Here is a 25,473-nt window from a genome sequence, read left to right on the forward strand (position 1 = left end):
TGAAATCGGAGAAAGTGAGCAGGCGTGTGCTGGAGCAGCTGGCGACTAAGCCCGGGAGGACGTGACCTGCTCTGATACCAATTGTTGGAATTAGGGTTGCAGAGAAACACACACAGCTTGGAGAAGACGAAGGAAGCTCAAGGCACACAATAGAGAGTATGTTGCTTAGTGTGCAATGGAAAGATAGATAGCCCTAGAGTGATGGGCGTATATACAATGCACGGGGGAAAAAACCTCCTAAAGAGGGAAAAAATGCCCCGGCGATCCTAGTGTGTTCACACACATCACTACCACATGAATATGGTAACATTTGTAAGAACTCTACTTATCTAGGAAAAAGGGGACACTTGGAAAAAGATTCAGAAGAATGTGTTGCAAACTTAGAACCCATAATGTGCATTGAGGGGTGCGTCTTGGACTAAAACATTTTTAAAATTCCTGTTGTGAGCTTCTTAATCTAGCACACATCTCAATCAAAGCTTGACGAGCATTTATTCTAAAATAAACCTTTCGATTAACTATAGTTTTTTTTCCACTCAAATCAGTATCTCACATAGTGCTGCATACCTCCATGCAAGATGGGAATTTTTTTAAATATAATTTTATTTGTTTCTCTCAGCTATGTACAAGTGATGGCTTCTAGGGGGGTGATGAAAAGAGTGCATCATATAGCCCTCCCCTGACACCTACAGACTCTAGCCTATGTCCCAATATGAATGGTCATCTGCCAAGCATAGACTAGTGTCAGCACACCCTCAATCTAGGGCTCCAATCTATAATTGTAGGGTTTAAGCCTCCATCCATTTATGAACATTTGTACTACCACAAAAGGCCCTTCCCATTTCAACAAAAACTTATTATCCTTCCTATGGTCAATTCGGTTGTCATATTGTAGCACAAGAGAACCCTCTTTGATGCCCTTCTTTATCACTTGGTTGTTGAACTTTCTTCATCACTTTTTTGCATGTGCAACATAGTATTGAATTGCTGATTCTCTATTTAGTTCTAACCACTCCAAGTCAATGATTTGTTGCTCCACCTTCTTCTTTTGATCATACTCATGGTAGGCCTTTAAAACTCATAGACTTGCCAATTCTACCTATATGGGAAAAAGAGCCTCATGTCCATACACTAAGTGAAAAGGGGTAAACCCCAAAGATGTCTTGAAAGATGTCCCGTAAGCACAGAGTGCCGCATCTAAGTGGTTTCCCAAGCCTTTGGGTGCATATGCTCTTACTTAGTAATAGTTTTACAAATAAGGCCATTCACCTTCTCAAACTCCATTGCATTGAGGGTAATAAGGAGTAGAGTGCATATGCTTAATCTTCAACTTCTCCATTAACTCTCCTACTAGGTATGCTTGAAAACCAGGTCCTCTGCTAGATAAGATCTTAAAAGGCGTACCAACCCTACAAAAAATGCACTAAAAAATGAAGTCCCCCACATCTTTAGTAGTAATCCTTCTAGTGGAGCGTGCCTTAGCCCATCTAGTCATGTAGTCTACCCCCATGATAACATACTCCTTTTTGGCATGGGTGCATGGTAGTGGACCTATTGCGTCAATGCCCCACTTCTAAAATGGCCCATAAGTAATGATGGGATTGTGTTTCTCATATGCTAGTCTCCTAGGTCAAGCCTTTTGAGAGACCTCAGAAGTGTGGCACTAGTGTTGCACATGTCAATGTAGAATTGGAAAAAAAACCCCAGCTTGGAGATTCGAGAATCTTCCTACTAGTGATTTCTTAAGCAAAATGCCCACCACAAACTCCCAGAAGACAACTGCTTAGAATCCCTTTTCTCTCTTTGGTAGAAGGCAATTTTATAAATAGTGTATCCTTCCCTTTGCAGTACAAATCTTCATTCACTATACAGTACTTGGTGGACTTTCTGGCCAACCATCTCCGTTCATTGAGAGATGTGTGCTGGAGCCTCACAATGCTCCAAGAAGTAGATAACATCTTGCAGCTCCTCCTTGACCACGATTGGTCCTCCCATAGAATTCTGCAATTCCTCTGTAGCTATAGAGCATCTTCTTCCTTGTTCTTATCTCTTGATACAAAGTGAACTTGCACACTCTTGAAATTTCTCATCAGAGACTTGGCTTCCCTCATTTTGGTAGCTAGTTTATCATTCTAACAAGCCCATACCCCTACCATTTGTTTTACTATAACCATGGAATCACCAAAAACATTTAACGTGGTGATTCTATTAGAGAGGCACCACTGCAAAGGATGAGAGGATGGTACTCTGTCTCATTATTGGAATGAACATCCTCCAATTAAAAACCTTTGAAGAAGATCCTTTCTCCCAAAGGATTCATCACAAAGTAAATAGTGCACGAAACTCTAGTGGCTTACCTCTGCAACAAGAGTCTTTGAAAGAGGCTTTGAAACGCTTGGTTTGGGTGGAGCACCTGATGCTATGCTAGTGGCTTGTGGAGCGACATGTACTAAACCTTTGCCTCCAGAGGTTACAATTCGTTGTCCTTTTGCCTAGACACAAAATGTTAGATGTTTCGTGCAAAAGAGAGCATGTAAGACTGAATAAAATTAAGAGGTCTCATTACCAATTCTCTTGTCAGCCACTCCACAACTGTACCCACTACTGCACCTAAGGTGCACACATCATCGTCAATGGGTGGAACATGTGGCAACATAAGACCAAAAGATGATGCCGATTGGACAGCTACTCCCAATGTGACTCTAGGCAACTCTCTTCCATGTAGCTTTTCGTGGGGTAGAGACTGTATCACAATTCCTTTCCCAATTTCTTGCCCTTGCTTAAGAGCACCACGTGCTCATTCTTGCTAAAAGACAAATTTTTCATAGCCATCTGTTTCCCGCAAGAAATTGAAATGAAATCTATAAATCTCAATACTATTACACACTACTTCCCTTAGGTTGTGATGTTGTTCTTGATACTCACATAAGTGTCATTTTCACAGATGAAAGCCTTGCAAAGAGAGAGAGAGAGAGAGAGAGAGAGAGAGAGAGACCATGGATAGCTACATTCTAATCATAAAATGTCATCAATGCACATATGCTATGAAGCAATGGAGATATATGAAATAAATCATTTATTGACAGAGAGAAAAAGGGAGATATTAACTGTACCAACACTACTATACTAGATTGCATGTGAATAATAAAAAAATAGAATGCTTCAGTATTTGTTCAAATGGCTGACCTATACAGCCGAATGCGGTTGAATGTCCTCTAGATGATATTTTCTCCAATCCTGCAACACCTTCAACACATTAACTTGGGGTTTGTTTAGTCTTACATCAACATAGAGAGAGAGAGAGAGAGAGAGAGAGAGAGAGAGAGAGAGAGAGAGAGAGAGAGAGAGAGAGAGAGAGAGATAGATAGATAGATAGATAGATAGATAGTTCTATTATCGTCCTGGGAGGTCAAATATGACCTATGGGACCAAATGAACATGTCACGTGGTGTGAGTGGAGTTCATAAGTGACTCTCGATGCTCAAAAATGGCTGAAATGAGCGTCGCAATAGAGAGTCCACATCGTGGTTGGGAGAGGAAGGTATGTAGGGAGAGCTCATGGCTGAATATATGAGGAAAAGAGGACCTAATGTGGTCAAAAGCTGAGCACTCAAGTAGTGTGTGGTACTCACTCTCTCGCACTTGACGAGGGCATAAGGTGCAAAGTCGATGACACTCCTCGCCAGTGCCCCAACGTCCTGTCTCGTAGCGTAGAGAATGGGAGCTAAGACGAATGGAGGCAATGGTGCGGATCGCACTCAACGGGATGGGCTCAAGGATGTAGGAATGGGTTCGGTTACCTCGTTCCGAGAAGAAGAGAGATTTGTAGTTTGGGGCAACGTGTGTGGTGTAATGGCTGAAGCGAGAACCTCCCGATTTCTCCCAAGCCATGATACATTGGCGTTGTAAGAAGGCCTCATTAACTTGGGAGTCGATCGACGCATCCTTGACCAAGTGACATGCATCCCATCTTCCAAACCATTTCTTGATATCAAGCATCCACCCCGAACTTAGTATTTTGCTCTTGCATGTCTTTTGAACCTTTTGACTTGCTTCATATGAGATTCTAGGAAGTCGATGCAAAGGGCCACGTTGTGTCTTACGCATGTACTCCACAACCCTTTCCATGCCCAAGACCTCAATGGGAAGCGATCCGGACTCAAGAAGTAAGATCATGTAGGGTGTTTGTGTCTTGACTTGGAGAAAGTTGGTGAGAAAACGCTTTTGGACATTCTCAAACTCTTTCCAAGTAGACTTCCCGATGCTTCCACCCCACACCTCCACTCCATAAAGAAGCACCGGTGTCACCAATGTGTCAAAGAGGTACTTTTTGAGAGCCCAACACTTGATCTCTCCTGCATTGCACATGTTCTCAAATGCATAATAAGCCCTCTTTCCGGCTTCCAAGCGACGCATTGCACAATCCTTCCATTTATGATTGGATGGAACCTCAAGGCCAAGGTACTTGAAGTGATCTACCACTTCAAGTTTCTCATTGTTGTATACAATGCATGGATTTTCGTCATTGAGGGTCTTTACAAGCATAACCTTGGTTTTGGATCCATTCACGATCAGCCCGCTATGTAGGCAAAAGCGTTCCAAGACACTCATAAGCTTTTGTGCATCTTCTAAGGTATGTGCCAAGAGCACTACATCATCGGCATAAAGCAAAAGCATGATCACCGCATTTCCAATCTTAACCTCTTCTATGCCTTCTTGCTGCATAAAATCAAGAACCATGTATTCCAATCATCAATGAGTAGCCCAAAGAGGGTTGGGGAAAGTGGGCATCCTTGTTTGACACCAATAGTGCTTGCAAAAAATTCTGAAATTCCATCTCCCATACGTAATCGACATATCACTTTTTGGTAGATGCGAAAGACTGCATGCATAAATTCTCTCGGCACTTGAAGGCTTTGCATACGTCTCCAAAGATTTCCTCGCGGTACCATGTCAAAAGCTTTCTTGAAATCCACAAAGCAACAATACAACTTTTTTCCTTTCAATCGAGACGCTTCCATAAGAACTCGAAGAGTGACAAGGTGATCAATAGTGCTATGATGCTTTCGAAAACCTGCTTGGCCAAGCGCACGTTTGCCATTCTTTTCAGCCCATTCACTTATCTTCATCTCCATGATACATCCAAATAACTTTGCCATCAAAGAACCAACCATTATAGTGCGATAGTTGTTCACATTGTTTACATCTCCTCCTTTGTGCAAAGGTTTGATCCAATTTGCACTCCAATCATGAGGCATGCCATACTGAAGTGCAAGGTTAAACATATCGCATATCCAATATCGTGTTTTCTTGCTTGTCCATTTAATCATTTCAACCTTGACACCTTGAAGGTCACCTGCCTTGCGAGTAGCAAGTTTCTCAAGCGCGCGGCATACATCTTCAATGGTAAAGAAGGGAGACATAAATGGAAGGGAGCTACAACCCTCCATCTTATCAACATTGGGTTGCTCATAGAGGTTCTTACAATGCATATACATATCCTCAAGAGTCAAGTCATCAAAGCTCTCAACGCGCTTGCCTTTTAGATTTTGCCAAAACTTGCCACATGCATGTGCTTTCTCTTGTGCTAAAAGAAGTTGTTTTTCGACTTCCCACCTTCTCCTCTTCTTTTGAACAAGTGCTTTGTATGTGTGTGAACATTCCAAGTAAACTTCCTTGTCTTTGATTGCATCCAATCTTAGCAAGTGTTTTCGGGCTTGACTACATTCCATGTCAAACCATTTCTTCTTGGTGCTACCCTTCTTAGACCTTTTGCAAGACATGTGTTTCACCGAAAAGCATTCCTTCGCACAAGAGAAAATTACTTCTTTGAAAACTTTCCACTTGCATTCTAATGTTGGTCTCCCTTGATGCTCTATCATGCTTAACATTTGGTCCACCATATCAGCATATATAAGTGCTCGTTTGAAGTCTAGACGTAGGTACAAATGATTCACATCATGATTGGAGGCTACATGCTCGGGCCGTTTACCACACTTGAGGTCAATACATAACATCCTATGATCCGATTCCGGATTCCATTCACCAAGTGTAAAGCTTTGTATGCATTCTAGAGTGGCTTCTGAGAACAACATATAGTCAATCACGCTAGCACCATTGTGCTTTCTACATGTAAAGTCATTGGTGCCTTGCCATAGAGATACACCATTTGCAATGAGCATTCCGGTACTATTGCACATATGTAGAAGTGACTTTCCATAGTGATCCACTTCTTTTGCATCATTAGAACTTCGATTATACATGTATGAGTCATCCACTCTTCTTGATACATGCGGCATGTCGACTTGTTGTGTGTCGTGTTGTAACATATTTGTGCGAGCATTCATGTCTCCAAAAACAATGACTTCACCTTGATCCTTGTAATGAGCAATGTCTTCCTCTAGTTCAACAAAGGGCTGATCTCTATCCATATTCAAGCGAGCATAAAAGTTGGAGTCATAGTGAGGAATGTAGCAGCCGGCCACAAACATGACTTGACCATTTGGTGGGCTGATTTTCAGCCATAAGTAGCGTTTATACTTATCTTCTTTGACAATGGAAACATCTTTCAAACCCTTTTTGGTCATACATGCTACGTCTCCTTGGCCTCTTCGTTGCTTTGCATTTTTGGCCCACATCAAAGAATGTACATCGTATTTGTCAAATCCAAGAATTCGTTGCGCATCATGCTCCCATGTTTCGACAAGAAGTATCACATCGGAGTCATTGGTAAGCTCATCAATGCCAATTCCCGCATTCCATGGATACCCGTTACAATTCCAAAAGCTTATTCGCAAGCGTGAGTTGGTCTCATAGATCATGTGTCCCTATTTGTTGGGTGGACTTGCATCCTCCTCAAGTGACTTTTCTTCTTGAGATGATACCTTAACCTTCTTGCTTCTTTCTTCGTATGCTTTGCGACGTACATTTTGTTGCATAAGAGTGCGATCCTCATATACATTACAACCCGTTCCTTTGAGGTAGATCCAACCATTGTCAAGGATGATCTTTCTCTTTACCTCATCAGCCATGGTACATACAATAGGTCTTTCTCCCGAGCGAGGGACTCCTTGTTTTCCAACTCGATGTGCACCATAAGCCATGATTCCTGACATGCCAAAGTGTGTAGCAAAAAACTCTTCAATAGCAACCGCAAGAGATTGGGGTGTTTCCATGCTTTCCTCCTTGATTCCACGAATGACGATGTTCTTTGAGCGTTTTTGTCGTTCTTGCAATTCTTGAGTGTCCACATTCTCTACATTCTTTGCTTGGACAACGGCTTGCGTGATAGGAGATGTAGAAACCACATTATCCTTACATATATCAGCCCATGATTTGGATGCATTTCTCATCTCACATACATTATGTCGTATTGTATCTATCATTTCCTCTTTCAATACATGATCACTCTCAACTTTGCTCAAGCACTCTTTCACTACATTCATGTTCACAAGAGAGCGTTTACATTCTTGAACTTCATTCTCAAGATGCATCAAGCGTGTTGTTTGCATTTCAAGAACCTTCTTGAGGTGCTCATTCTCCACAACGAGAACTCTTAAAGTACCATTCTCCATTGCAAGTGCGCGCAACTCTTCACCTTGCTTGTTGACGGTTTCTTGTAACGAGATCAAGTAAGCCATGATCATTGCTTCCGTTGTTGTAGACGATGTGGTTGGATTAGCATCCAAATTCCTTGGAGATTTTGCATCATTCTCCATGGCGAGTGTGGCTTTTCCACCCTTGCGAGTTTTGTCTGACATTGCCTTCAAGTCGGCAACAAAAACGCAAAGTTTTGACAGTTTTTTCAGTTCTGAGATGCTGTTACAGCAAAGCCTTTCATTACAGAGAAAAATTCTGTCTTTACATCAATGCGTAGAGGGATTCGTGCTCTTCGATTGAGGCTATAGATCACCTAAATCGGAGTTCGGATGAGCAAGTTATGGTCCTTTTTTCTGCCAGAGAGAGAGAGAGAGAGAGAGAGAGAGAGAGAGAGAGAGAGAGAGAGAGAGAGAGAGAGAGAGAGAGAGAGAGAGAGGACATGGATGGAGAGGGAGGGAGAGAGAGAGAGAGAGAGAGAGAGAGAGAGAGAGAGAGAGAGAGAGAGGGAGAGGGAGGATGCCCGACGGAGAGGACAGTGTCTTTGATAGAGGACTAGGTGGGGAGGTGAGGGACATGAAGAGGAAGAAGGAAGGGAGGAGAAAGAGGAGAGAGGAAAATTGGTGGGAGGGATACAGGAGGAGGGAAAAGGAGAGAGGCAGAGGGGATGAGGGATAGAGAGAGGATAGCTAAGAGGGGAGGAGAGGGTGAGAAGGAAGGGGGTAGAGAGGGTGGAGGATGGGAGGAGGGGGTATAGACGGAGGAGGAGGAAAGAAGGGAGGACCATACCTCTCTGCAGCAACAACATCAAATGGTCCTCTCAATCTTTACTCCTCTTTTTATACTGTAGAGAGGGGAGAGATCAAATTGGGATTCAGCTTCTCTGTAGAGATGGAAATGGAACCTTTTCAGAGGGTTGGAGAATGTAAATGGAACATGCAATATTTTTGCTTATTCTGAATAGGCAAGGGCTTGGCGGAGATCTTAGAACTGGGTGAAGGTGATGGCGGAGGTGATGGCCGACGGAACACTGGTCGAAGGAAATTCTCGCAAGCACCGTGTTAATGCACGATGGTGGGTGACAAAGAAGAGGAGTACACTCTGTCAGATGGGTAACTTTCATTCATTCATTTGATCCAGCAGCACAACGCAGCCCCGTGTGAGACCCCAAGTCTGTGTGTGTGTGTGTGGGTGTGAGTGTGTGTGTGTGTGAGAGAGAGAGAGCTTACTTGGGAATTGCTTGGAATAGAACCCGCCGCCTTCTCTTAAAGAGTCCTTGCTGAACCCCGGCTACTCCTACACGTTGCTCACCCTCGACCCCGATGCCTACAGATCCTTCAACCGATAGCTATGGCCCCTCTTTTCTTGGCATGGTTGCAACCTGATTAGTGAAAGCCGCAAAGCATGGGCCGCAGAGCTCAGGAAAGTGCCGCAGAGCTCACGAAGGTTTCGCAGAGTAGGTGTCGAAGAAGATGGTGGTGCAAAGCATTTGCCACAGAGCTGGTGTCGAAGAAGATGGTGGTGCACTAGCTGGCTCACGAAGGTGATGGCGAAGAAGGCATGCGAGATGCACAACGTGTGAAGGTGACGACACAGGAGGCGTGATAGAAGCACAGAAAACAAGGCAATAGAATCCAAAAAAAGGCAGCAATAGCGATATCGCTATTGCTTCTTTTTTTGGTGCATGAAGCCCTTTGTATCTCCTTCCCCCCACTAAAATTCCATCAAAATAAGATTAAGTTGGACCCAAAAGAGGGATAAAAGTTGGCATCTTGGCATCCATAATGCAAAGCCATATCTCACATTCCTCAGCTAGAAGCTTTCCAAGAGGTTTTTGAGCTTTTGCATGGCACCAAATTAGGCATAGATAACGACCAAAACATCGCCAAGACTAGAAACTTGTAGAAAAGATCCTTTTTTGAGATTTCATTATCATGTCTACAAAGAAACACAACCTCCTACAATTGTGGTGGTACCAAAACCCAAGTTAGTCAAAGGAATCTAATCCGCTGACCTGTGGTGTGTGTGTGTGTGTGTGTGTGTGTGTGTGAGAGAGAGAGAGAGAGAGAGAGAGAGAGAGAGAGATTCACTATTTATGTGTATATATATAAATGTATGTACATATATATATATATATATATATATATATATATATATATATATGTATGTATAAATACATAAGTATACATTTATGTATCTATATTTATTTATTTGTATAAATATATAAATATATATATAAAGGTATATATATATGTGTGTTTAATACATATACATTTATATTTATATTTATATATTTATATGTATATATGTATTTTAAATATTTAATTAAATAAATATATCTCTTTCTTTATATATATGTATGTATATGTGTGTGTGTGTGTATGTGTGTGTGTGTGTGTGTGTGTGTGAGAGAGAGAGAGAGAGAGAGAGAGAGAGAGAGAAGAAGAAGAAGAAGAAGAAGAAGAGAGTTTTAACGTGGTAGGAAACTATAGAAAGAGACCTTAAAGATCTAGAGAGTGTTGCTTTTAATATAAAAAATTGAGGAGGCAATAGCGACATCGCTAGTGACTCCTTCAATTTTTTTTCTTTTGGAACCATTTCAATCTCCACACTCCCGACTCTCACCATTTCACTTGTATCAAGGAGTTATATAAAGAGATGGCTCACCATTTTTTTCCATCTATTAGTGATCTCTCCTCCTCTACCTCTCTACTTACCATCACTCACTATCTCTATATCCTTGTGTCCACTTTACCTACCCCACTCTATCCACTCTACCTTTACCCCTCGGTTCTCCCTCTGTCCACTTCACCTACCCCACTCTATCCACTCTACCTTTACCCCTCAGTTCTCTCTCAACTCTACTCCAACCTATCCCTCCCTTGACTATCTATACAAACCTCTATCCATTCTCCCTCAGTTCTCTCCTCCAACCTCTCTCTCTCTTGACTATCTATAGAACCCTCTATCAATTCTACCCCATTTCTCTATAATCTTTCCCTCCCTTCACTACATCCACATCCGTTTGTCCCCTCTACGTACATCATGTGCTCACGGCACATTCACTACTATCGCTCACTCTCTCCTCTATCTTCCCTTCTCATCCTCTCCTCCTGTCCCTCACTTTGCCAACACATTCCTCCCACCTCCATCACACTTATTTCCTCTCTCTCTCTCTCTCTCTCTCTCTCTCTCTCTCTCTCTCTCTCTCTCTCTCTCTCAATAGAAAGCTCACATTTCATCGTTCACATGGGTGGTGTGGGGGTTGGCAAACCACACCACCTATCATCAGAAGGATCTTTGTTGGTTCTATTTGGAGTTGACATAAATGCACCAACTGGTTATAATGTGTTTGCCCTAGCAAAATATGTTGAAGGTGAACCATTAACATTTCCTTTTCAGAATGCAGGTAAAGTTCATAGCTCTCCTCTTTATGTTTTGGATGCTAAAGTTTCCACAGAGTATGTAGAATTCTTGGATTCCCCTGTGAAACCTACTACACCACTACAGTCTGCCGACATATTGTTGCTTTCTTCTGAGCTAGCGCTACATCCCACTATGAGATCTCCAAAGCTAAAGACCTTGATTGCATCATCGGAATGGGAGTGGGTGGAACAAATTCCATCAAGCTACAATGGAAACATGGTGTTGGAATTTCCACCACAACCAAATATCGAGAGGCCGGCTATGGATGGAATGGACTAATCAGTGGATAGTCATGTGTGGACAAAACCAACTACCACAAACATCACATTTCCAGCAACTATAAGGAAAAGCTATTGCGGAGGTGATTTCGAATGTGTATTTGCAGAGTGATCACAAGTGTTATCTATAGGAATACCCAACCGGTCGTCTTGGACATGTATTCCTTATTCTTTTGTTTTATGTACAAGGGAAGAGTGACAAAATCACAATTGTAGGCATGGAATTATAGGTAAACTAATTGAGAGACCAATGCTAAATGGTGACTTGCAAAAGTATTGAACCTTGAAGTGGTTTTATTGTCAATATGTGCCTGCTATTTGAAAAACCTGCGACTGCCAAGTTTACTACATAATGCCAACCGACAAACTCTATTTCCATGCCATGGTGCACCAAGGCTTCCATGACCATGATGTCAAACTAGGGTCATCCAAAAGTACCATTGCAAGGGTGAAGTCTTTGGTGGCTGAGGCCGTTGATTCGCTTGGCATCCAAGCTGGGCCGAGAAAAAATCCAAATGGAGGTGGTTAAGGTTATTTCCCAATCTGTCCTTCAGCCTTCTTCAGGTGAATGCACGTCGCTTGGACAAGTAGAGTTGTCAGTTTTACTCCAAGAAATATTTCCTCTTGTTAAAAGCCAAAGGTATGGGAAATGCATTTTAATATGCATTTTAAAATTAAAGTCTTATATATTTCTAAACTTTCATCATGTTCTCCGCAGAATTAAGAATTGGGTGCATAAATTTTGTGGGGAGTCGAGCGCTCGTGGAGAGGAGTCATTGATGATTGACTTAAAGAGATGCTTGACATTTTGTTTATCCACGGCATGCTTTTTCCTGGTCAATCTAATAGAGAGAAGGATAGATGTTTTGTATTCAAGATGTTGACAACCGGTCCTGGCTCAGGCATAGATCTTGTCAATAGAATGCGAAGAAGTGGAAATGGAGATCTAAAAAGAGCGTGGGTTTGCTTTGATCACGTTCGCCGGGTAGAAGGATGGACAACCATGGCAGCACATGCTTACGATCCGATGCAAGTTTTAATTTTATGTTCAATACTAAACACATATTGACACATACTTCAATGTTAATGTGGCTTTGCGTTGATGTTCAGTGTCCAAGAATTAATGACAATTGCCATATGTGAGATGAAAGAAGAGGACAGTACAGCCGAGATGATATTTTGGCTACAAATGATCAACGTGCTAGAGCGCAATGGGGTGCCCCCACCAGATTTTGCCTGCTTTATGGAAGATGAAGCCCAAGCAAAGTGAAATGCGGTGCGCACAATTTTCAATGGAGGTCCGGATATGGTGATGAAAGGTAGGGAGAGATCTTGCCTTTTCCGTTGGGAACAAAGTCTAGGGATCCACACCACAAAATATGTGCTCAATGCATTTCAAAACGAGCACAAGCGATTGTGTCGAATGTGGAGGTGCACACAAAGCAATGAAGATGCAGAGGCCCAATATCCGTTCATTCGAGCTTGGTGGGCAACAGGAAAGGTGGCAGGTGGCAAATTGTTGGTGTAAGTTTTCAAATTTATTCTAGAATAGGTTGTAGGATATCCATCTAATTAAACCCTTCATGATATCAATGAAATATATTTATTTCTTGTTTTGTAGGCTCTAGATGACTATTGCATCAAAGTCATCCCTCAAACAAATCTCTCAGAGTCACGTCACACGTCCTGGCTAGCAGGTGAAGGACACAAGCCTAAAATTTCTTTGTATGATGCAACAGTTTTGGATATTGGGAACACTCTTCTTCAACAATCCAAAAGAATGTCATATACAGAGGGTAAGTATATAGGAAGCGGACCAAGCATAAGCAAGATGAGAGACAGGACATCTTCACGACAATTTCACACACCTACTCCATCACAGACTAGCCGTGCTGTGAACGATGCAATTGGAGGAACTGGTCTTCCAAAGGTGCCAGAGTTTTTTGAAGACCGGGTTACAATGACAAGGCGACGCAAGACATTCGGCAATGTTATAGGCGAGGAGGAAAATAGTTCACACAAGCCAGAGTATGTCACTGAAAATATTGCTCGACAAAGAAAGGCTCGAAAGTTGTCATTTGGAGATGCATCACAGGTAACCCAAGATCACTCTATGGACGAGGAGAATGATAGGGTGACAATTAGGGCCATCGCGGTTGACATAAATGACGCCATGTGGGCAATCCGTAGGTGCAAACCGGGGTCTAAGTTCACTTGCCAAGGAAAAATCAAAGGTGGAAAGTGCAAGAAAAAGGTGAATATATGCGCAGAGGGAACAACGGCACCAAGTTTTTGGGGGAAATGCAACTGGGAGGGGCGTAACAATGAGACATGGGTATGGTTTTGTAGTGATGATGTCAAACATGTGTGGGATGCATGTCCATATATAGTGATGCGGCCTCCAAGACCTCCACTTGAGTGGCCAGTGGCACAGGGCACGAACTTAACAGCGCTAGAAGTAAAGTCTATGCAGCTAGCGGGGTTTCATATCGCAACAGAAACTATGGAAGTGCAAGGGCAAAGACGTGCGGGCAGGTATAGGACAGGTGTTTCTGAAGAGGCATCAAAAAGGATCGACAGTACTGCTCTAGGACTAGAAATGGTCATCGAATAAGTGGAAATGGTAAATATCGGTAAGCATGAAGTCTTCATTGCAGAAACACCAAACTCAAAGTTACGTGGTGAGAAATATCGAGTCACAATAGCTAGGAATCCTAGTTGTACTTGCAGATACTTCCAAAGGAGGTTAGGGGAAGGAATGACCTATGTGGCTTGCAAACACTTGTATTATATCTACTTGAGAGTGTTTGGAATGGACATAAACCACCACATGTTCATTCATCAGTCTAGTCTGGCTGATAACGAGCTCAAAACTTTACTGAGTGCAAAAAGACTGTTGTTATAATCTAGCATTTGTTGGGCTGTAATGGAATTTGCCTATTCAATTTGAGAGTAGCGGAATTTAATGAGAGTACTTTCAAGAAATGATTTTGTGAGCATAGCGGGTAGACATAATTGAAGATAGCAACATAATTATAGCAATTAGTTAACTTGGCATGGACAATACTTTTGCAAGAGAGAGAATTTAGAGAACATGACAACAGTTGAGGACCGGATTTATGTGGAGCCGGTCCCCCCTCCAATAGGCATTTGTATTATGATTTCTCCCATAAAGAGAGACTTGTTACAATACATTCTTTGTGTTCCTTATGACCTAGGTGAAGCAATGAAGATGGAAAGCTTCATGCATCACCATCATAGCATAACCTAAACTTGAAGAAAGCTTTAACTATACCAAGCCTCAGTCCCAAGACCTCAAACACCTTCGAAGGTGGAGAGAGCTAGCAGGAAATGAGGGTAGGGAAGAGGAAGAAGAAACATTTCATACGAGAAAGAGCTAGCTCCTCACTTATCATAACTCTTGTGCTAGCATACATAATAGCATAGTAATGAAGAAGAAATAGATGGCAAGCTCAAGCATTGAATCATGGCTCTTGGATGGATTTGCACTCCATAGCCAAGAGTGTTGGTGTAGGCTCTCAACCTCTACTTGCTTGGAGAAGGAGAGGGAGCTCTTGCACTTTGCATAGTACACAATGAGAGTGTTTGTGAGTGTGTGTGGGTGAGTATACCCCCTAAGCACCCCCCTAGCTTGCTTGGGTCGACCCCCCCTTGTAGCTCATGCTTGAAGCTCATTGGATCCCTCCAGGCCTAGCCAATCACAAGCAGGAGCCATTACAAGCAACATGGGTAGCCTTGGGACAAGTGTCCCCCTTTCCCTTTTGAGAGAGAGGACTTGATAAATGCAAAATCAATTAGTTAAATATCCTAAATTATCGTTGGACCCCTTGGGTGGCCAACCAATAGGCTTCAGGCACACCATGAGGGCAACATGGGGAGGAACTTGACAAGTGTCCTTGCTGCCTCTTCAAGCTGGGGCTTCCCTTGTGTGTGTGTGTGTGTGTGTGTGTGTTCTCTCTCATCCCCCCCCCCCCCTTGTAGTCTCGCCCCCCTCCTTGTAGGGATATTTTTGACTTTGGATGAGCAAGCCCCTTAGTCATCAAGCATGACTAAGCACTTGAAGTAGGGGGTGTTCCCACAAGAATCTCAGGCAAGCTTCTCAAGGCACCTCAAGCACCTTAATCATGCACTAAGTCAAGCACCTCAAGCATGGAGCCAGTCAAGCACCTCAAGCATCTTAATCAAGCACCTCAAGCATGACAAGCACCTCAAGCAAGACAAGCACCTCGAGCTTGGGCCGGGTTCCCACCTCAAGCTCAGCCCTAGCTTACCTAAGGTCAAAGGACTTTTACACACATTATTGGAGGTCTTCAATGAAGCTAACCCTAAGGTCTTATGCTCCATTGGTTAGCCTTGCTCTTGATAGACCATCTCCCATTTGGGCCCCTTTACTATTGGCCCCGTGTTGAGATAGATCTATAAGCACATATCTATATCTTAACACTTGTTCCCATTTATTCTCCCACATTAAGTGATCAATTTAATATGAGAAAATCATTTGGGTTGGTTAGATATTAGATTTTATGACATGGGCTATCACATTTACCTTGAGTTGTGCGAATGATGATATTGCTTTGAGTTTTCAACAAAGTGAATTCTATCATTGTTGTCTTTTAATATGCAATTAGGGAATGTGTGAGAGAGAGAGAGAGAGAGAGAGAGAGAGAGAGAGAGAGAGAGAGAGAGAGCGAGCAAGGGTGAGAGAGCAAGAAAGAGAGAGGGACAGGGAGAGAAAGAGAGAGTGTGTTGGGGGGAGGGGGGAGAGAGAGACAAGTGAGAGAGAGAGAGAGAGAGAGAGAGAGAGAGAGAGAGAGAGAGAGGTCCTTGAGTAGCCCACTGGAAGGAAGAGTGGGAGGAGAACCAGCGGCAATGGGCGGTGGTCGTAGGAGGAGGATGGTGGTAGTGAGCTAACACCACCAACCACCGATGGTGGGCTTGGGTGTTGTTGTTCATGGGTGGTAAGGGAAGACAATGGGAGGTAGAGGTGGTGGGGGGGGGGGAAAAAAGCTCGCTCCATAACCACCCCCACTATTCTAAGGATAACATTTTCTATCTAGATGCTAAAGTTTTTGTTTTTATGCTGATATGTTTAGCTGAGGTGGAGGGTGATATACTTCTCCTTTTAACAAGATAGGAACAAATTGACAGTGTGCCAGATCTTGTATAAGAGCATACAGGTGCTGGGCCCCAATGTTTCAAAAGCTGATTATACTCCCAGTTTATAGTGCCCTTTGTAGTGAAATGTATACAAGAATTTTTGGCCCAAAACATCCTGAGTGCCATGATTGGACGCTTGGGCTCGGTGCTGTGGTGATTCACCTGCTGACTGTTTGGCAACTCTCTTGCCACTCGAGACTCTCTTGCCACTATTCTCCGCGCAAGTCGTTGATCAGTCGTTACCATAGCTTGCATTGCATGGATTGTCGCCCATGGCTCCCGTATATTGTGTCTTCGCTCTCCCCATCCTATTGAAGCTCGTAGTCGTCCGATGCTAGGCCCCACTATTTCCTTGCTTTGTTATCCCGCCGCCTCCATCCACTCATCAGCCACTTGCCCATGGCCATCTCCCATTTGGTCTGCGCAATTACTTGAAGCTATCGAGTTTTCGTGTGGCCATGTCCTATTTGGTCTACACAATTACTTGAAGCCAGTGAAGGGGGCACTCCGTATGGCGGAGGACAATGCCAGAAGGGTGGTGGGTTGGGGCGACACCTACCTCCTCCTACCTCTTGAGATGCTACTCCCACAGAGAGAGAGAGAGAGAGAGAGAGAGAGAGAGAGAGAGAGAGAGAGAGGAAAGAAGAGAAGTTTTTGCATTGCAGGAGGAGGAGGAGGAAAACAAAAAACAACTCAACTGCATTGTAGGGGAAGGCTCCTTAGAGAGAGAGAGAGAGAGAGAGAGAGAGAGAGAGAGAGAGAGAGAGAGGAGGGTGCATCCCCATCAGAAGGCTCTTGGAGAGAGAAAGAGAGCGCTCTAGGATATGGGAGATGCAACCGGCACAAAACGGCAAAAGCAAGTGATGGGGGATCAGAAGGTGTGGCAAAGCAGCACAGGAAGGTCGAGTAACAACAGGTAAGGGTGTGAGAACGAATTAACATGTGGGTTCCGCATGTCAAGGAAGGTGGTGAGATCTCAGTATATCTGCCCTCCTGCAAGTCAAGGGAACTCGTGCTGACACTCAAAACCTCTCGCCGTGAGTGGAGGTGCAACTCAAAATCTCCCGTGGTGCCTATGAGAGAGAGAGAGAGAGAGAGAGAGAGAAGGGGCTGACGTGGCGGCTGGATTTCCAACCACGTGGAGAACCTTTTTAAGCTTGCATTGCCGTGGAGATAACTGAAAGGGGAAGGCGATGATCAAGCGATCAAGGACCTGCGCAGAGTGACCTAAGTTGTCCAGCGGGCTTGCGCAGAGCGAGGGAAGTTGCCTCCTGCCTGCTGCCTCGGCTGAGCGAGCGAAGTTCTCTAGTGAGATGTTCCACCAGCAGCAGCACGATCTCATCTCGTCTTCCGGCCCCACGGAGGCCGAGCTGGCCAGCGATGGCGAATTAACGAAATTCTTAGCTAACGCGGCCGGATCAGTTGAAGAAAGCCCAGATGAGTCCATGCTTCGTGCGGAGGTCCTTGGTCATCTTGACCAGGTTGTCAAAGAATGGGTGAAGCACGTGACCAGAAGCAGAGGCTTCAGCCCCCCGTTTGTTGCGCAGGCAAATGCCAAGATCTTCACGTTTGGTTCGTATCGGCTCGGTGTGCACTGTCCGGCGCAGACATCGATGCCCTCTGTGTTGGCCCTCGACATGCTACTCGAGAGGAAGATTTCTTCATCCTGCTTCATGACATGCTCAGGGAAATGCCCCAAGTCACAGAGCTTCATCCCGTCCCAGAAGCCCATGTTCCTCTTCTCAAATTCAAGTTCCAAGGCATTTTAGTAGATCTGTTGTATGCAAGGCTTGCGCTTTGGGTCATTCCAGAGGACCTGGACCTATCTCATGACTCCATTCTATGCAATGTTGATGAGCAAAGCGTGCGAAGTCTGAATGGATGTCGGGTTACTGACCGCATACTGCGCCTTGTTCCGAACATTCTGGCATTTCGCACCACTCTCCGGTGTATCAAGCTTTGGGCCAGAAGACGAGGAGTATATTCAAATGTCATGGGCTTTCTTGGCGGAGTGAATTGGGCTTTGTTGGTGGCTCGCATTTGCCAGTTGTACCCAAATGCTGTACCCAGCATGCTGCTTTCCAGGTTCTTCCGAGTTTATACGCAATGGAGATGGCCATGCCCTGTCATGCTATGTGAGATCGAACAAGGGACGCCGTCGCTGGGCCTCCCTGTCTGGGATCCTCAAAAGAACCCACGGGACAGGACACATTTGATGCCCATCATAACCCCTGCATATCCATGCATGAACTCTAGCTACAATGTCTCCGCCAGTACTCTGCAGGTCATAAGGGACCAATTTGAGAATGCCAACCAGATCTGCAAGGCTGTGGAGATGAGGCAGGCAAAATGGAGTGCGCTTTTTGACACTTTCCCGTTTTTTGAGGCTTACAATAACTACCTGCAGATTGATACAATGGCCATAGATGAGGATGACCTGCGTACATGGAAGGGTTGGGTGGAATCGCGTCTCAGACAGTTGACACTGAGGATCGAGCGCGATACAAAGCTTCTCTTGCAGTGCCATCCCTATTCCTGCGAATTTGTAGATAAGTCTAAACAAGCACAACGTCACACAGCCTTTTTCATGGGATTGCAGCGTGGCCGTGGAGGTGTTCCCGTTCAAGTCGAAGGCCAGCAGCAGTTCCATATACAGGGGGCTGTTGCAGAGTTTAGGCATGCAGTCAATAGTTATTGCCACAGAAAGCCTGGCATGGAAGTTCATGTTTCCCACATACGAAGGAAGCAGATCCCGCCATTTGTTTTCCCTGGTGGTGTGCGCCCGTCAAGGCCGCAAAAGCCTTTAGTTTTGGGTCTCCCAGAACTGGAATCATTGAGCAACTCTCCACCATCTTCACATACGCAGGAAGGCCAAGCTGGGGGTGAACGTGATGAGTCGAGAAACTCTTTACCAAAGCGACAGAAGGCCCGTCTGATTGACTGTACTGGGCTCAGGCCAACTCATTCATCACGCATCTTTCCTTCAAGGAGGCAAGAAGATGCATGCACAGATTATGTGAACGATTTTCTGTGTCATGACATTAAGTGGCCAGCAGGCAAAGCTTCAGACAAGCTGTCAGATCCATCAAAGAAACGGAAATGGGCTGCCGATGCCGACAGAACAAACTCGGGCAGATGTGAAGAGGGAAATGAACGAGGCGATTCTTTTGTGCCGAGAACTGGAACAGAAAACGAGCAGTATTTCACTGCTCTGAGAAGTGGGTTTGCTAATGTTTGTGTGATGAGTGGTTCTAACAGCAAACGAGTTTGTGTGAGCATACCAATTCTGCCTCCATCAAGGCATGATCAAACTGAGAGTGGCTCAGTCGATGAGTTAGAGTGAGGTAAAGGATGGTGCTACTCCCCGTCAGAGTCCAGGAGGCTACCTCTTGAGTTGCCTGTATTTGCAAGCAGACTGACCTGGGAATAGGTCTTTTTGTTTACACATTCTCTGTAAACATTTTTTTGATTAACTAATGCAATAATCAAAATTTTCACAATTTTAGTCTCCTTGAGGATGTAACTAACATTTGTGTTACTCTCTTTTGAACTCATTTGTCCACCAAGTGACATGCCACTCTCTTTTGAACTGATCTGCATTGAGCGTCGCAACTAGTCTTGCTTGGTTGGCCTTGTGTGGTGTAGTTAATGTGTGAAATATACTGCCTATTTACTGGCTCATTCCTAATAAAATTCGAGATTCATCGCAGCCCTCCGTTTAGTGTCGTTTCTCTTGCAGAATCTATATTGCCTATTTATTGGCTCATTTTCAATAAAATTCGAGATTCATCGCAACCCTCCGTTTAGTATCGTTTCTCTTGCAGAATCTAGTGTTATAGCCCTTGGATGGGTGCCACATCAGCATGCATAATAAATTTCAAGTCTTGCAAATGATTGTCTCACATAGCAGCAGTGGGAATATGAACCAGCGTTCTCCATGTCAGCCCATCAGAATTTGAAACATGCAGCCAATCATTGCCTACATAATTTGCTATTTGCGCAACTGTTCAGGCGGTCCGGGGCAAGCAGCAAGGAAGTGGCCTCTAAGCACCACCTAGGCTCCTGTGTCGCTCAAAAAAAAATATATGGATGGTCAAAAGACCAAACCAAACCCACACGAAACCAAAACAAAGGGCACCACCTAACTAGAATGAGTTAGGACATATCAAAACGTGAACATTACACTTGAGCTTACACACATCTTTGTACGATCATCCCCATCATACATCCTAACATACCAAATGAAGAGACTTACTTGCGACAATTCATGAAACAAACTCACAAAGGCACTAACACTTGAGCATAAATAGACGCACGCACATACACAATCACAAACCAATTGATGATTTTGTTACTCTAGTGAGGGATCTCCAATCCAACCTCAACTTAGACCAACAAAGTACCACCAATGCTCAACACCTTCAACAACAAAAACTCTCAAAGGAAAATACACAAGTGTTATCACAAGTAGACGTTTCCAATTGTTGCGGTAAGCTAAAGAAGATTCCAAAATGAGCACCAATTTGTGAATTGTCAAGAGATTTATGAGATAATGAGAATATGTGTGCTCAAATCCAATTGTTATAGATAGATAAGTAGACCATACAAATGGAGAGCCTAGCTCTGGCGATTATCTCGACATAAGGACTTGACACGAGGGCTTCCTCACACACTTAAGTAGCTAAAACTCTTCTTCTTTCAATTGATAAAACCCGTACTCAAAGTGATGTAGAAGTGCTCTATTTATAGCATTTCCAAGTGGATTATCTCTAAGCATAAGTATGCTTATTTGTGTGGCTAATTAAGTTTAGGGTTTTTTGAATTCTTTATATGGTGGGACTACTTTGTCTTCTCTATTTACATTGAGTGAGAATAGGAGAAGAGAAATAACTTATAGGGTTGAATGGAGGTGTTTCTATCTACATGGGGTCTCCATTTTTTAAAAGGCGAAATTGGATGGGCAAATTGCATACAAGTTAGTAGTTAGTGAGTTAGTAGTTATAATATTTACAAGCGAGACACAAACGTGCCAAATGGATAATTTACAAAGGGAATGCTCAAATGAGCGTAATAGGAAAAGTGATTTTATGGAATGGTTATATACAAGGATGAGTTTGAAAGGATAAGAAACCTTTTACTGCTCACAACGCCTTGTCTTTTGTCGCTCCGATGCTTGATCCGTGGCGAGGTTTTGTCGGCTTGCGTAATTAGGGTGCTTGCGGGAGATTAAGTTGATGAAGAAAATGTACACAAACAGTTTTTTGCTGATTTTTTAGATTTTTTGGAAGAAGAGATCAATCATATCTCTTCATTGATAATTATTAGGTAGGTAGTTAGGGTAGATGAGTGTTTAAAGCTTTCATGGAAGGTATGTAAGAGTGGAGGTGATAAGGATTAATTGTACTTAGAGGGGGGAGAGAGTGTTTGTAGGTTTGAATAGAATGGAGATAGAAATGAGAGTTTATGTGGGTAAAGAGAAGAGTGAGGGTGAAGCATTTTGGACCAAGACAGCAAAACTGGGGTCCACCAAAAGGCCCATAAAAAATCGCTCATAGCTTCAAAAAATGCGAAATAAATTTTGCCAGAAACCTCAGCTCACGAGCTATAACTTTGTAGTTTCGTGCAAATTCCAACTCGGAGTAGAGGACACCTTCCAAGAATAGATATGAGCTTGCCTTCTCCATGAGCCTCCGCTTTTGAGCCTTTGTGAAGCCTTGTGGAAACTCGCCCTCTAGGATAAAGCTCACAATGGGAGCCAATGACTCCATCCCTTGGTACCTTGGTTGCTTTATTGCTGCTGCTGCTAGGATGAATTGCACTTCACTCTCATCGCATGCAACTGCCTTTTGGGCAAGCAAATCAGCAACTTCATTTTGTTTCCTAGGAATATGATACAATTGCACTTCTTCAAATTGATTGAAGAGTCTACGGATGGCTTGAACCTTTTTCCTTAGCCTTTCATTTTTACAAGCCCAAATACCAAGAATTTGCTTGACAATAAGAAGTGCATCCCGTTTTACCATGAGACGCCGTATCTTTTGAGAGACACACACCTCAATCCATGGAGTAGTATGTCGTATTCTGCTTCATTGTTTCTCGTGGAATCGGGCAACTTCACATGCTTTTTCATAACAACTTCACCATTTGAATCATGCAAAACAAGCCCTCTCCCAGCTTTTCCTGTGGCCTTCCTAAATGCTCCATCAAAAACCAACGTGAATGCATTAGGTAAACTTTTAGGTGGTGGTAAAGGTAGGGTTTTCACTTCAGGCACTTTGATGTCTCTTTCATGCACTCTATAGGTGAGAATCCCTGCTAATTGTGCACGCACACTGTCCTCTACCTTGAAAGAGTATTGGAACTCTTGCAACTCCATGATCCATTTTGAAATCCTGGTACTTAGAGTCATTTGAGATGACACCCAAGGAAACAAGTTTTCAGCAGTGAGTATGATAAAAGGTTTTGGCAAGAGATATGATCTAAACTTTCTTACTACAAAGACGAGAGAAAGCATCATAGACTCTGCTTCTGTGTAGTTATTTTCAAGTGCATTCATGACCCTGCTAGCAAACTACACAGGCCGCATCCTAGTGCTATGTGGATCTTGTTGTAACAAAACTGCACCCAATGTTTCCTTACCCAATTCACATTCTTTGAGCTGACAAAGAATGTGAATTTCCAACATGGAGGCATAAGTGTTGGTAGTTCTGACAAAACCATTTTGATACAAGTAAAAGTACTCTTCAAGCTCATCAGACCATGCAAACTCTACTTGTTGTGTCAACTTTTGAAGGGGGTGAAGTAACTCTGATGCCAAGTGAAAGCCAAAATTGAGGCGATCCGGGGCAAGAAACAAAAGAGTGGCCTCTAAGCACCACCTAGGCTCCCATGTCGCTCAAAAAAATATATATGGATGGCCAAAAGACCAAACCAAACCCACACAAAACCAAGAAAAAGGGCACCACCTAACTAGAATGAGTTAGGACATATCAAAACGTGAACATTACACTTGAGCTTACACACATCTTTGTACGATCATCCCCATCATACATCCTAACATACCAAATGAAGAAACTTACCTGCGACAATTCATGAAACAAACTCACAAAGGCACTAACACTTAAGCATAAATAGACGCACGCACGTACACAATCACAAACCAATTGATGATTTTGTCACTCTAGTGAGGGATCTCTAATCCAACCTCAACTTAGACCAACAAAGTACCACCAATGCTCAACACCATCAACAACAAAAACTCTCAAAGGAAAATACACAAGTGTTATCACAAGTAGACGTTTCCAATTGTTGCGGTAAGCTAAAGAGGATTCCAAAATGAGCACCAATTTGTGAATTGTCAAGAGATTTAGGAGATAATGAGAATATGTGTGCCCAAATCCAATTGTTATAGATAGATAAGTAAACCATACAAATGGAGAGCCTAGCTCTGAGGATTATCTCGACATAAGGACTTGACACGAGGGCTTTCTCACACACTTAAGTAGCTAAAGCTCTTCTTCTCTCAATTGATAAGCCCCGTACCTCAAAGTGATGTAGAAGTGCTCTATTTATAGCATTTCCAAGTGGATTATCTCTAGGCATAAGTATGCTTATTTGTGTGACTAATTAGGTTTAGGGTTTTTTGAATTCTTTATATGGTGGGACTACTTTGTCTTCTCTATTTACATTGAGTGAGAATAGGGAGAAGAGAAATAACTTATAGGGTTGAATGGAGGTGTTTCTATCTACATGGAGTCTCCATTTTTTAAAAGGCGAAATTGGATGGGCAAATTGCATACAAGTTAGTAGTTAGTGAGTTAGTAGTTATAATATTTACAAGTGAGGCACAAACGTGCCAAATGGATAATTTACAAAGGGAATGCTCAAATGAGCATAATAGGAAAAGTGATTTTATGGAATGGTTATATACAAGGATGAGTTTGAAAGGATAAGAAACCTGTTACTGCTCGCAACGCCTTGTCGTTTGCCGCTCCAATGCTTGATCCGTGGCGAGGTTTTGTTGGCTTGAGTAATTAGGGTGCTTGCGGGAGATTAAGTTGATGAAGAAGATGCACACAATCAGTTTTTTGCTGATTTTTTAGATTTTTTGGAAGAAGAGATCAATCATATCTCTTCATTGATAATTACTAGGTAGGTAGTTAGGGTAGATGAGTGTTTATAGCTTTCATGGAAGGTATGTAAGAGTGGAAGTGATAAGGATTAGTTGTACTTAGAGGGGGGAGAGAGTGTTTGTAGGTTTGAATAGAATGGAGATGGAAATGAGAGTTTGTGTGGGTGAAGAGGAGAGTGAGGGTGAAGCATTTTGGACCAAGACAACAAAACTGGGGTCCACCAAAAGGCCCATAAAAAATCGCTCATAGCTTCAAAAAATGCGAAATAAATTTTGTCAAAAGCCTCAGTTCACGAGCTACAATTTGTAGTTTTGTGCAAAGTCCAACTCGGAGTGGAATCATGCATGAAAATTCGCCCAAAAACATGTAAATTTTTCTCCCTCTCAAAGTCTTCCAAGTGGGGTCCTTGGTTGTTGAACTTGCATATATTCCAATCGGTGAGGCATGAGGGCATCACATGGATCCTTAATAATGCTCCATTGTGTCCATGAAAAATTATTATTGAATTTGGTGATGATATGCACGATAACAAGTGTACAAGCTAAGGTACATGATTATAGTAATAAAATATAAATAATATGTATATAAAATATAAAAGTAATTTAAAATAAGATAAGATAATATACAAAAGATGTATGCTAAAATATATATTGTTATATTTTCTTACAATAGGTGGAGTGAAAAAATAATATTTACAATTTTACACAATGTGAAAGGAAAAAGTACACTATAGTTAACTAGCGTGAAGAAAAAATTGGAATCTCATGGATAAGTAGAATAGAAATATATAAATGAATAAATACACTCTCTTGAGATGTAAATATAAAATTTACAAAAATCACTATATCGTAAAAACACGACAC

The 25,473-nt window shown here is 42.9% G+C and overlaps 2 pseudogenes; both read left to right on the forward strand.

Moving 5' to 3' along the window:
• Positions 1-13,131: 13,131 nt before the first annotated feature.
• LOC147426045 (uncharacterized) lies at positions 13,132-14,205 on the forward strand (annotated as a pseudogene).
• A 3,455-nt stretch (positions 14,206-17,660) lies between these two features.
• On the forward strand, positions 17,661-19,986 carry LOC147426046 (nuclear poly(A) polymerase 4 pseudogene; annotated as a pseudogene).
• Positions 19,987-25,473: the final 5,487 nt, after the last annotated feature.

Source organism: Adiantum capillus-veneris, chromosome 24 (assembly GCF_014529385.1).
Source record: "Adiantum capillus-veneris isolate H3 chromosome 24, ASM1452938v2, whole genome shotgun sequence".
NCBI classification, from domain to species: domain Eukaryota; kingdom Viridiplantae; phylum Streptophyta; class Polypodiopsida; order Polypodiales; family Pteridaceae; genus Adiantum; species Adiantum capillus-veneris.